We start from the raw sequence: 11586 nt of genomic DNA on the forward strand, positions 1-11586 counted from the left end.
GATTTTTACTACATTTTAGTTTTCGGGAGCAGTGTATCAGTGGTGCAAGGCTTATGAGGAGGGTAGGCCAGCTGATGCAGCACCACCCATTTGTACTCAGTTATCAAAGATGTTTTTGAGGGAGTTTGTTCCTTAGACCCTCAAGGATGCGTGGCGTACAAAGTTCGAGTAGCTGTGTTAGGGCACTATGACATTGTCGGAGTATGGCATCAGGTTCAGTGAGTTATCCCGTCATGCACCACGCATGGCTGGGGAGTTGGAGAACGAGTCTGCAGATTTATCGAGGGGCACAGTTATGGTCTTAGATTCAGCATGGCTGGGGAGTTGGAGACTGATTTTCCATTTCAACAAGTTGTGGAGATTGCCAGGAGGTTAGAGCGTATTCGGGGTGAGGAGAGGGAGGATAAGGAGGCTAAGATATCTCTAGGTTTTGGAGGATTCAGTAGATTATACTCTTCAGCTATGACCCATCATGACGGAGGCTCGAGCAGTCGGCCAGTCCAGTATGCACTTCAAACTACGCATGGTGCTCTATTTAGTTAAGGACCTTAGGGTACTCATATGCGGCAGTCATCTTTTAGTGCACCACATGCACGGGGTTCCTACATCGGTTATTCTATCTACCCGGCACCAAACTCAGTACCAGCAGCCACGCCCGCCGAGGGGTTTTTATGAGTCTGGCTATATTAGGCACATCATGACAGATTGACCCAGACTCAGGAGAGGTGGATTTCATTAGAGCACTCAGGCTATGGTCTCAATTCCAGTTGTTACTCCACCTGCAGAGCCAACTATGGGTAGAGGGCACCCTAGAGGCGGAGGATCGACTCGTTGATATGCTTTCCATGGTAAGGCTGAGGCCACTACACCAGATGGTGTCGTTACAGGTATGGTTTCGATTATCGTAGAGGAGCATCAGTCATATTTTGATTAAATTCTGTTTATCAGAGTTAGTCCTTCTATCTTGCTTCTTATATGAGCGTGCATCGTGATTCTTGTACTCTGCTTATGTGTTTACCTCTGTTAAGAGACTCTATATTGGTAACCCGTGGCTATTATTTCGATTTGTTCCCTATTGAGAACTAATAAACTTTCTGTTACTCATTACAGTGGGTTTTGATATGATTTCTAGATGGTTTGGTTATGATTTGTGATATCGGTGCTCTAGCGGTATGGGAAGTCCTTTACGTATTGTGATTTTGTTTCGCAAAATTGAGTTAGTGGAAGGTTTCGATTGGTGTGATAGGTATTCTATTTGTGATTCAGAGTTGAGGATCGAATCCTCGCATTTCCGTGTGGTTTGATATGTTTGAACTGGGCTATGTGCCGTAGTGGAGTTATATTAGGATGAGATCCTTGTGATTAGTTCGTATGTTTTGATTCTCCCATGTTGAAAGGATTCGTAGCATGTTACTGATAGGGAGTTATGCATGTCGGACTTGTTTGATAGTTCTCTCATGTGTTTCTTTTTCCATATTCAGTCATATTAGCTTTGTGTTTATTGGCTCTATCTTGCGAGGTATGTGCCCAGGTGGCATTGGGTGTTACTTGTTGATTTGGGTGAATGGTTATGAGATCTTCATGTTTCTTGTATCGTTGTCAGCATTGCGAAGGTTTGGTACAAGGTTTTAGCTGATATGAATTTATTTGTCGGTACTGTATTTGATTATGGGTAGCTATTGTGGTCAGAGATATTGTTATGGGCATATGCGCGCCGTATTGCATCGGGTTGTCATACTTTGTGGGTGTATGCATGAGATGTGACAGTTAGTTGAGGGTTATATAATGTGTTTATATGGGAATCATGTCTTTGGAAAATGAGCGGATGGTGAAACATTTGGTTCTAAGGCTTATCGGTGTGGCTGGAAGGAATATTCTTCAGTTGAGATGATGTTGTCGATCTTATGTGAATTGGGGTGACGTGGGATCGCCCGTGAGTATAGGTATGGTGAGTACATTCAGTGATTTGATGACTTCGGAATGGTTCTTGGTACATTCGAGGACGAACATTTGTTTAAGAGGGGGAGAATGTAACGACCCAACCAGTTGATTTGAGAATTAGCATTTGTTCGGTGTCTTAAGGTCTCAAGTAGATTCACATTATGTATTATGACTTGCATGTGTGGTCGGGTTCGGTTTTCGAAAGATTCGGGATTGATTTGAAAGAATGATTCTTGTTTTAGAAGCTTAAGTGGTAACAGTTGACCAAAGTTTGACTTTTGTGTAGACAACTCCAAAATGGTATTCTGATGATTCCATTTGCTTCGAATGGTGATTTTGGAGTTAGGCGTAAGTCCGGATTTGGATTTGGAGGTCAGTAGGTTGATTCGATGCATTTTTGGCGAAAGTTGGAAAGTTGAAGGTTGGGAAGGTTGAGATGTTTGATCGGGAGTTGACTTTGTTGATATTGGGTTCGGATTGCGATTCCGAGTTGATTTGATATGATTCGGCGCGAGTTGTAGAAGTTGAAAGTTCATTAGTTCTTTAGTCTTGAATTGAAGTGTGATTCATAGATTTGATGTTGTTTGATGTGATTTTAGGCCTCGAGCAGGTTTGCGTTATGTTATGGAACTTGTTGGTATGTTCGAACGGAGAGAGCCTCAGGTGTGTTTCGGATGGGCTACAGTCCATCTCCTTTCATTTTGGATTGATGTTCTATCATCTAGAGTCTTCTTATTTGCGTTTGCGTCTGTTCCTCTGCATTCGCATAGTGTTATGGTGGAATCAGGCATTTTGTTCTGCGCGGTCGCAAAGAAGCGACCATGTTCACGACGCTTGGAAGGTTGTGGTCAACGCATTTGCCAGCAATGCTACGCAATCAAGTAGAAGCAAAGTTGGGAGGAGTCATCAGGGATTTTGCTCTCCGCATTCGCGAAATTTGCTTGAGATTGTAGTTCGCGTTCTCGACAATGATCACGTGTTCGCGTAGAGAATTTTGGTAGCTTGTATATTTGTTCTTTGCGATCGTGATGCATGTTCCATGATCGCAAAGAGGAACACTTGGGAGATCTATATTTACTCTATTTTGGTTTTTTTTATTTAATCACTTTTTGAGTTAGAGAGCTCGGATTTGGGCGATTTTGGAGGGAGATGGCAGACCTACTTCTTGGATGAGGGGCTTATCCATCAGAGATAGCAGACCTACTTCCATAGTCTCTTGAACAAGGAAGAGGACATGAACATTGTATTGGGTGATTTGGAATTCTCTGGGAGTCGTTGCGACTTTGGGTATTGTAGGAGGATTAGATTTGAGGAGGTTGAGGGGGTTATGCGTAAGATGAGCAGGGGCAGAGCGACCGGGCCAGATGAAATCTCGGAGGAGTTTTGGAAGAGTGCAAGTGAGGCGGGCTTGCAGTGGCTCACTAGGTTATTTAATGTAATTTTTAGAACAAAGAAGATGCCCGAGGAGTGGAGGTGGAGCACGATGGTTCCTTTATACAAGGACAAGGGTGATATCCAAAATTGCAATAACTATCAGGGTATCAAGCTGCTTAGCCATACTATGAAAGTCTGGAAGAAGGGGGTAGAGCTAAGGGTGATGAGGAGTGTGTCTATTTCTAAGAATCAATTCAGGTTTATACCGGGGCGCTCGACTACAGAGGCCATTCACCTTGTTAGGAGTTTGATGGAGCAGTATAGGGAGAGGAAGAGGGACTTTCATATGGTTTTTATCGACTTGGAAAATGCGTACAATAAAGTCCCGATGGAGGTTTTGTGGAGGTGTTTGGAGGCTAGAGGTGTACCTGTTGCCTACATTAGGGTGATTAAAGACATGTGTGATGGAGAAAAGACCCGAGTGAGGACTGTGGGAGGGGACTCGGACCGTTTTTCGGTCATGATAGGGTTGGACCAGGGGTCGGTACTAATCCCTTTTTGGTTTGCCCCAACGATGGACGTTCTGACGTGCCACATCCAAGGGGAGGTGTCGTGATGTATATTATTTGTAGATGATATTATATTGATTGACTAGACTTGAGGCTGTGTGAACGTGAGGTTAGAGGTGTGGAGGCAGACCCTGGAGTCTAAAGGTTTCAAATTGAGTAGGACCAAGACAGAATATTTGGAGTGTAAGTTCAGTGGTGAGACTCAGGGAGGGGAAGAGGAGGTGAGGCTGGACTCGCAGGTCATCCCTAGGAGAGGCAATTTTAAGTAACTTGGGTCTATTATTCAGGGGGATGGGGAGATTGATGAAGATGTCACACATCGTATTGGGGTAAGATAGATGAAATGGAGACTCGCTTATGGTATTTTATGCGACAAGTAGGTGCCACCAAAACTTAAAGATAAGTTCTACAGAGTGGTGGTCAGACTGACTATGTTGTATGGGGCGGAGTGTTGTCCTGTCAAGATTGCCCATGTCCAGAAGATGAAGGTAGCAGAAATGAGGATGTTGAGATGGATGTGCGGGCACACTAGGTTAGATAGGATTAGGAATGAGGTTATTCGCGACAAGGTGGTGTGGTCCCCATTGAGGACAAGATGCGGGAAGTGAGGCTTAGGTGGTTTGTACATGTGATGAGGAGGAGCACAGATGACCCGGTGAGGAGGTGTGAGAGGTTGACATTTAAGGGTCTACGGAGAGGTAGAGGTATGCCAAAGAAGAAGTGGGGAGAGATGATTAGGCAAGGCATGATGCAGCTTCAGCTAGCCAAGGACATTACCCTTGATAGGAAGGTGTGGAGGTCGAGGATTAAGGTAGTAGGGTGGGTGGTAGATTGTTCATACCAGTAGGATTAGTACGCATTCTCGCATTCTATTGGTAGTAAGTTTCTATGATTACCCGTCATTTTCTTTCATTTTGATCATCTTATTATCGTGTTGTTTCTATGCTGCTTTTACATGGCTTATTGCTGTTTTGCCTCATAGTCTATCTTTTAATTAATGTGGTGCTTATGTTTTCCTGAGCCGAGGATCTATTGGAAACAACTCTCTACCTTCACAAGGTAGGGGTAAGGTCTGCGTACACACTACCATCCCCGGACCCCACGATGTGGGATAATACTGGTATGTTGTTGTTGTTTCACGTGTTAGATTAGGGTATGTATTCTTGACCCAGATTTTGTTATATTTCATGTTTCCATCTTTATTTTTATTATTAAATTAGTGATTTGAATTGGAGAAATTGAGGATTTTTGTAAAAATATTCTAATATGTAAAATAAGGATTTGAAGGCCGATTTGATGTCGGAATTGGATAATTTTGGTATGGTTGGACTCGTATCGGAATGAGTGTTCGGATTTTTTGAGTTTTATCGGGTTGCGAGGTACGGGCCCAGAGATGAATATTTGGGTTGACTTTATAGTTTTCATTAAAGATCGAAGCTATAATATCAAGATTTTTTTCCTATGGTTTTTATTTAAGATATTAAGTTATTTTTGCTATATTCGAGCCGTTCGGAGGTTGTTTCACATGAGAAGGTCCTTTTAGAGTATTGATTTAGCTCCTCTGAGGTAAGTATCTTTCCTAACTTTGTGTGGGAGAACTACCTCCTAGGATTTGGGATTTATTGTATTATATGAATAATGTGAAAGACATATACGCGAGGTGACGAGTACGTACTTAGATATATATATGAAAATTGACAGGTTTATACTCTTAGGCTTCTTTCATGTATTTATGTGAAGTTGTTAGAGCATGTTATATCATTTATTTGCCAAGTTTACTCTCACATGCATTATTTGAAGTTCTTAGCACATATCATATCTTTTACTTGTCAAGTTTACTCTTATATGCTTTATTTGAAGTTGTTACCTCTTTTATTATTATGTAATTTCCTGTGTTGTTGAGTTATTCTTACTTGAAATTGTTGTTACATGATATCCTCTCGTTGCCAGGTTATTCTCTTGCATTTAGATGTAGTTTCTAGTTCATGCCATCTCCTTCACTTTTAGCTTATGTCATATACTAGAATTTGAGGTTTGTCATTTCATGAAAATACCTTCATTATTGAGTTTATTCTTAAGCAATTATTTGAAGTTGAAGTTATTTAAAGTCATTAACCTATTTTACTTGAGGTTGTTGTCTACTGGGATATTGTTCATTTGTTGAGTTACTTTTCCTGTTCATTTTGTTGCTATTGAGATTCTGTACACGTCGTGTTTGAGACGTGGTCTATGTCTTATGATAATATTGGTATTGTTGTTGTTAAGTGGATGTGGCCTATGTGCACTTGTGATACAAGTTCACATGTAGTATTGTTGTGATGTTAGCACGTCTGAATTTGTTGTGTGGATTGATTGTTGTTATGCGGAGTATAAGGAAGGCATCTCACTGTTGTTGTTATGCGGAGCATAAGGGTTGCATCACACTGTTGTCGTTATGCAGAGTATAAGGGTGGAATTTCATGGTTGATGATTGTGCGAAGCAATATGGGTGGCTATTATGTTAAATGTCTGGGCAAAGCGATAAGGGTAGCTATTATGATGTTATCAATACAGAGAGATAAGGGTGGCTATGTCAGGGATGATATGTGATGGCCTGGGGGCATTATGTTGATGATATTTGTGTGATGGTTTGACTTTCCTTGTGTATGTCATACACCTTACGTGACTTTTTGTGTTTCTTTCAATGAGCTAATCGATGTCTTTGATATTACTTGTTGAATTGAGTGTTAATAGTATACTCGCACAAGCATACACCGTAGCATGTCACTTATACAAGTTCAGAAGTATGAAACTTGATATTTATTGATCATGCCCATGTATTCTTGTATTATCTGCTTTCAATGTGATATTGAGCCTGCGATCATGCCGGGTGGATTGTGATAGTGAGCATGTGACCATGTCAGGCGGATGGTGATTATAAGCCTGTGATCATGCCGGGCTAATTGAGATATTGGCATGTGAGTTGTCCGTGTGGTTGTGACTAGTAATGTGGACACAAGGTGCCATGATCATATTATTTGTTATTTGAGACTCGTGACTTGTGATTATGAAATGAGGTATCTCGGAGTAATTCATTGTGAGACTTGTGTTAGGACTACTTGATTAATTGGTTGTCATTTGTTTTCCTTATATGTTTTCACCGGTACTTTAACAATATTACTTTACTGTTTTATATCACATGTTGATTTTTGTTGCCTTTTTCTGACTCCTGCTTTCATTATTAGCTTTATACCTTGATATTGCATAGGTTATTTTGACTAGCAGGTGTCTTGGCTTGTACCTTGTCAGTACTCCACCGGAATTAGTCTTGATACTTATTGGATACCGACCGTGGTGTACTCATACTACACTTCTGCATATTTTTATACAGATCCAGGTATTGGAGATATCGAACTCAGACAAAGATAGCTTATTAATTGCGAGTATTCAAGATAGAGTTGCTTGGTCGTCGCAGTCCCTTGGAGTCCTTTCCTTGTATTGTACAGTTAGCTTGTTATCCAAACAATATTGTATTTTGATTTTTGAGATATTTTTGTGTATTCAGCCAGAGTTCGTGACTCTATATTACCTAGCCTTGGGAATTTGTTGTGATTATTGCCGCGTAGGCTTAATCACCTTTATTATGATTTTATATTAAATTATATTTTAAAATATTATTGTTAAACTGGCTTAAATTATTGTAATTAATTGGCTTACCTAGTCTTAGGGACTAGGTGTCATCACGACGTCTAAGGCGAGATTTTGGATCGTGACAAATAACAAGTAATACAAAAATTGAAATAGCAAGATGAAAAAGTGCGAGGAATAGTTAAATAAACAACAAAGAAAAATAACAACCATATTTATTCAAACAACACAACGAAATCTTTCACCACAATTCGAATCCGGGAGAATAACAAGACGGTTGTGAAGCAACATAGCCAATTCTTGAATCCGCGTAGTAAAAACAAGGAATAAAAGATAATATGTCAAATAGCATGGCAATACCCTTCGTGGATTTATCTCTCATCCTCATTAGCACAGAAACACCCTCCGTGCATATTTATATAACACTCTTCATCACCAAGCACTAGAATAATCCTTCGAGCATTAATAATAATAGAAATGTCAAGAAGCACGGCAATACCCTTCGTGCATAATCACTCTTCCTCACAAGCACAACAACACCATTCGTGCAATTTCATTTTTCCTCACTGAGTATAAATATATAAAACAATACCAAGCAAGGTAGAAAGGCACAAACAACATCAAGAGGAGTGATTAAATATAACCCACCACATGTGAGACAACCATCACTTTTGCACCAATAGCAAGCCTATATTTCAAGAATCTTAACGCCCAATATCTCAACAACGCAACATACCTATTAACATGAATAAGAGCAATCAAGGAGTTTCACAATCTATTTAGAGCATGGAAGAAATATTACATAAAGCAATATGACATAAATAAAGCTAAATCTACCCACATGTTTAACCCATAGCGAACGTATATACAACCGCCACCTTGTATATACGCCACCCCAACACCTATAGCACGTAGCAAATAGACCCAATTACATCTCAATTCCCTAAAATCAAGATTAACCAAGTCACTTACCTCTATTTGTGAACAAGTGAACCTTCCAATACCACCTTCCTTTTATAATATTCCTCCAAACTACTTGAATCTATTTAATTAATACTCAAGTAAGTCAAAAAATCTTTATAAACTACTCTAGTATCTAATAGGTTTGATCTTTAATATATTTGGAAAGGTCAACACGAGCCCACTTGGTTAAAATCCGAAATCAAGACCAAATCCTGATTACCTATTCACCTCCGAGTCCAAATATGTGACTTGTTTCGAGATCCGACCTCAAAACAAAATCTAAATCCCTAAGATACAAAATCCTAAATTTCTACCAACAAATCCTATTTTACTCTACAAAATCCTAAACCTAGGGATACAAATCTATGGAGAACAATAGAAATAAATGAAAAACAAACTAAAGTGACTAACCCTTAAAATTGGGAAGAAACTTCTCTTAAAAAATCGTCTCCTATGAAGTCTAGGTCTAAAAATGGAATAAAATGAGCTAATCCCAAATTTTCTTATTTTATCACCTGCAGCAGATGTCGCAATTACGAACTCTCGTTTTCAATTGCGCATCTCCCAAGTGCGAACCAATGGTCACAATGTGAAGGGGGCATCTCATCCACAGAAGTCGCAAATGCGACATTTGCGAGCATCGCAAATGCAATCCTAGCTTCGCAATTGCGAATCTTGTCGTTCGCATTTGCGAGCAGCTCATTGCATTTGCGATGGCTGCAACACCAACGACTGAAAACTTAGAAAAATCAGCCCAAAACCAATCTGAAACTCACACGAACCCCATGGGTCCCATTCCATACATAAGCTCAAAACATCAAAATGACATCTACAATTAAGAATCAAGTATTATAACTCAAAGATTTTCAAGTGAACATAAGTTCAAATTCCAACTTTCAATAATAAGCACCGAAACGACCTCGGGTCACCCGGGATCCCAAACAAAACATACGTACAAGTCCAAAATTATTATACGAACCTACCGAAATCGTCAAAATATCGATCCGAGGTCGTTTATCAAGAATGTTGATCGTGGTCAACTCTAACAACCTAAAGGTTCAAAATCAAGATTTCTGTGTAAAAATACATCTAAACATTTCGAAAATCGAAATGAACTACGCACACAAGTCATAAATCATCAAATGAAGCTATTCGAGGTCTCAATTCACGAAACGGAATGCAAAAACTCAAATCGACCTATCAGGTTATTACAAAATTCCAATAACTAATTTTATCCTTTACCTACTCAGATGAGTAAAATATTATTTTTGCTAATATACCACTATGTAGTGTGCCTATTAGAAATTTATTACTCCCTTCACTTCAAAAATAATTAACCTATTACTATTTGGAAAGTCAAACAAGATTTTATTTGATCATAATTCTTACCTATAGTTTTTAAATATTTTAAATTGTTAACTATTGTAACTTATAGTACTTCTTATGTAGTTTTTAAAACTGTAAATTTTAATTCAAAGCACTTAAAAGAATCTATAACTGAATTCACATGAAAAATTATTAATTTGACCCCGTACTCCAAAATGGTTCAAATAAATTAAAACAGAGCGAATAATAATTAGATAGAATATGCCACCTTCACATCAGGTAAATAATAAGAGCTTGCAATCCAACCTAGGATCAACTTAGACCTTATAACATAGCCCAAGATGATCTTACAAAATGATGTCCAATAAAGTGCATAAAACAGAAAAATATGAAACAATATGATCCCCCTGTACATTCTCCTGTTCATTGATAAGATCAGCAATCAGAAAAGTCAGAACACACAAGGCAACAGCAGTTAATAACCACAACCACGAACCAGCTTATTGTTGAATTTGACAAGATTAATCTGAACTAGTGTGAATATTTGAATCCTCTTTTTAGGAAGAAATTGGTAAATGTATTTTTCATGCATTTACATTACATGGTCACACTTAATATGATGGCATGCATGACATTATTAAGGCAATTTCCCTTCTATAAATAGCAAGGGTTTTGTTCATTTGTAAACATCTCTCAGTTGCCTTCTTATCTCCTAAGGCATTTGAATCTTCTTTCTCTCTTGTTCTCCCTCCGTTCCAATTTATGTGAACCTGTTTGACTGGGCACGAAGTTTAAGAAAAAAATAAGACTTTGGAATTTGTGGTCCTAAACAATTCAAAAAGGGGCCACGGTATTTGTGTCGTTATAAAAGGTTCTATTAAGTGTAGAATTGTAAGTTTAAGCAAAATTATTTTCAAATTTAGAAAGGGGTCATTCTTTTTGGAACGGACCAAAAAGAAAATAGGTTCACATAAATTGGAATGGAGGTAGTAGTATTTCACTTGTATTTTTGGAGTGAAATAAATTTGAGTTGATTGTGTCCGAGGACTAGACAAAAATTAAAATTTGCCGAACCTCGTTAATTTCTGGTGTTTTTTTTATTATTGTCTCATTTACTATTTATTAGCTATCTTTAGATATAGTAGTTGTGATTTAATCACTCTCTATATATTCGACTTCCACAACACTTCCTTGTGGCCAGTAGTACCAGAACGGGACAATGTCAATCTCTTCCTTTAGTGTGATAGTTTGTCATTGTTGAGCAACTTCCTCCCTTGCACACCTAGTTCTCCAAACAACATGAAAGTAGCAACAGAAATATCAAGAGAATAGTTAGCTAAGTAGTCAGCTAAGTGAATTCCTTCCCGAGAGATGACTGATCAAGGCATTACAACTTCTCAGCAACTCCTGAATTTTCTTTACCCATATGGTTATGCACCATGGTGGATTTCATTTATCCTCAATCACTTTTTTGAGTAGTAAAGAATAAGTTTCTAGAATGACCCAAGATATAGGTGAGCATGCACACAGAAGTTCAAGTCTTTAAGGATTGCCAATGTCTCAACCACTGTATTTGCCACATCTCTAACCCTTTGGTTTGTGCATATAGTAAATCTCCAGCATAATTCCGAAGACAAATTTCAAAGGAGCCTCTTCCTATATTGCCACTACTAGCTCCATCTGTGTTGCATTTGTACCATTTCAATGGAGGAAACTTCCGTAGTACCTTAGTGATCTTCAATCTAGGTGTATAACTTTCTAGAGCTGTACGCATTTCTAGCCATCT

The sequence above is a fragment of the Nicotiana tabacum genome, chromosome 13 (assembly GCF_000715075.1).
Source record: "Nicotiana tabacum cultivar K326 chromosome 13, ASM71507v2, whole genome shotgun sequence".
In the NCBI taxonomy this organism is placed as follows: domain Eukaryota; kingdom Viridiplantae; phylum Streptophyta; class Magnoliopsida; order Solanales; family Solanaceae; genus Nicotiana; species Nicotiana tabacum.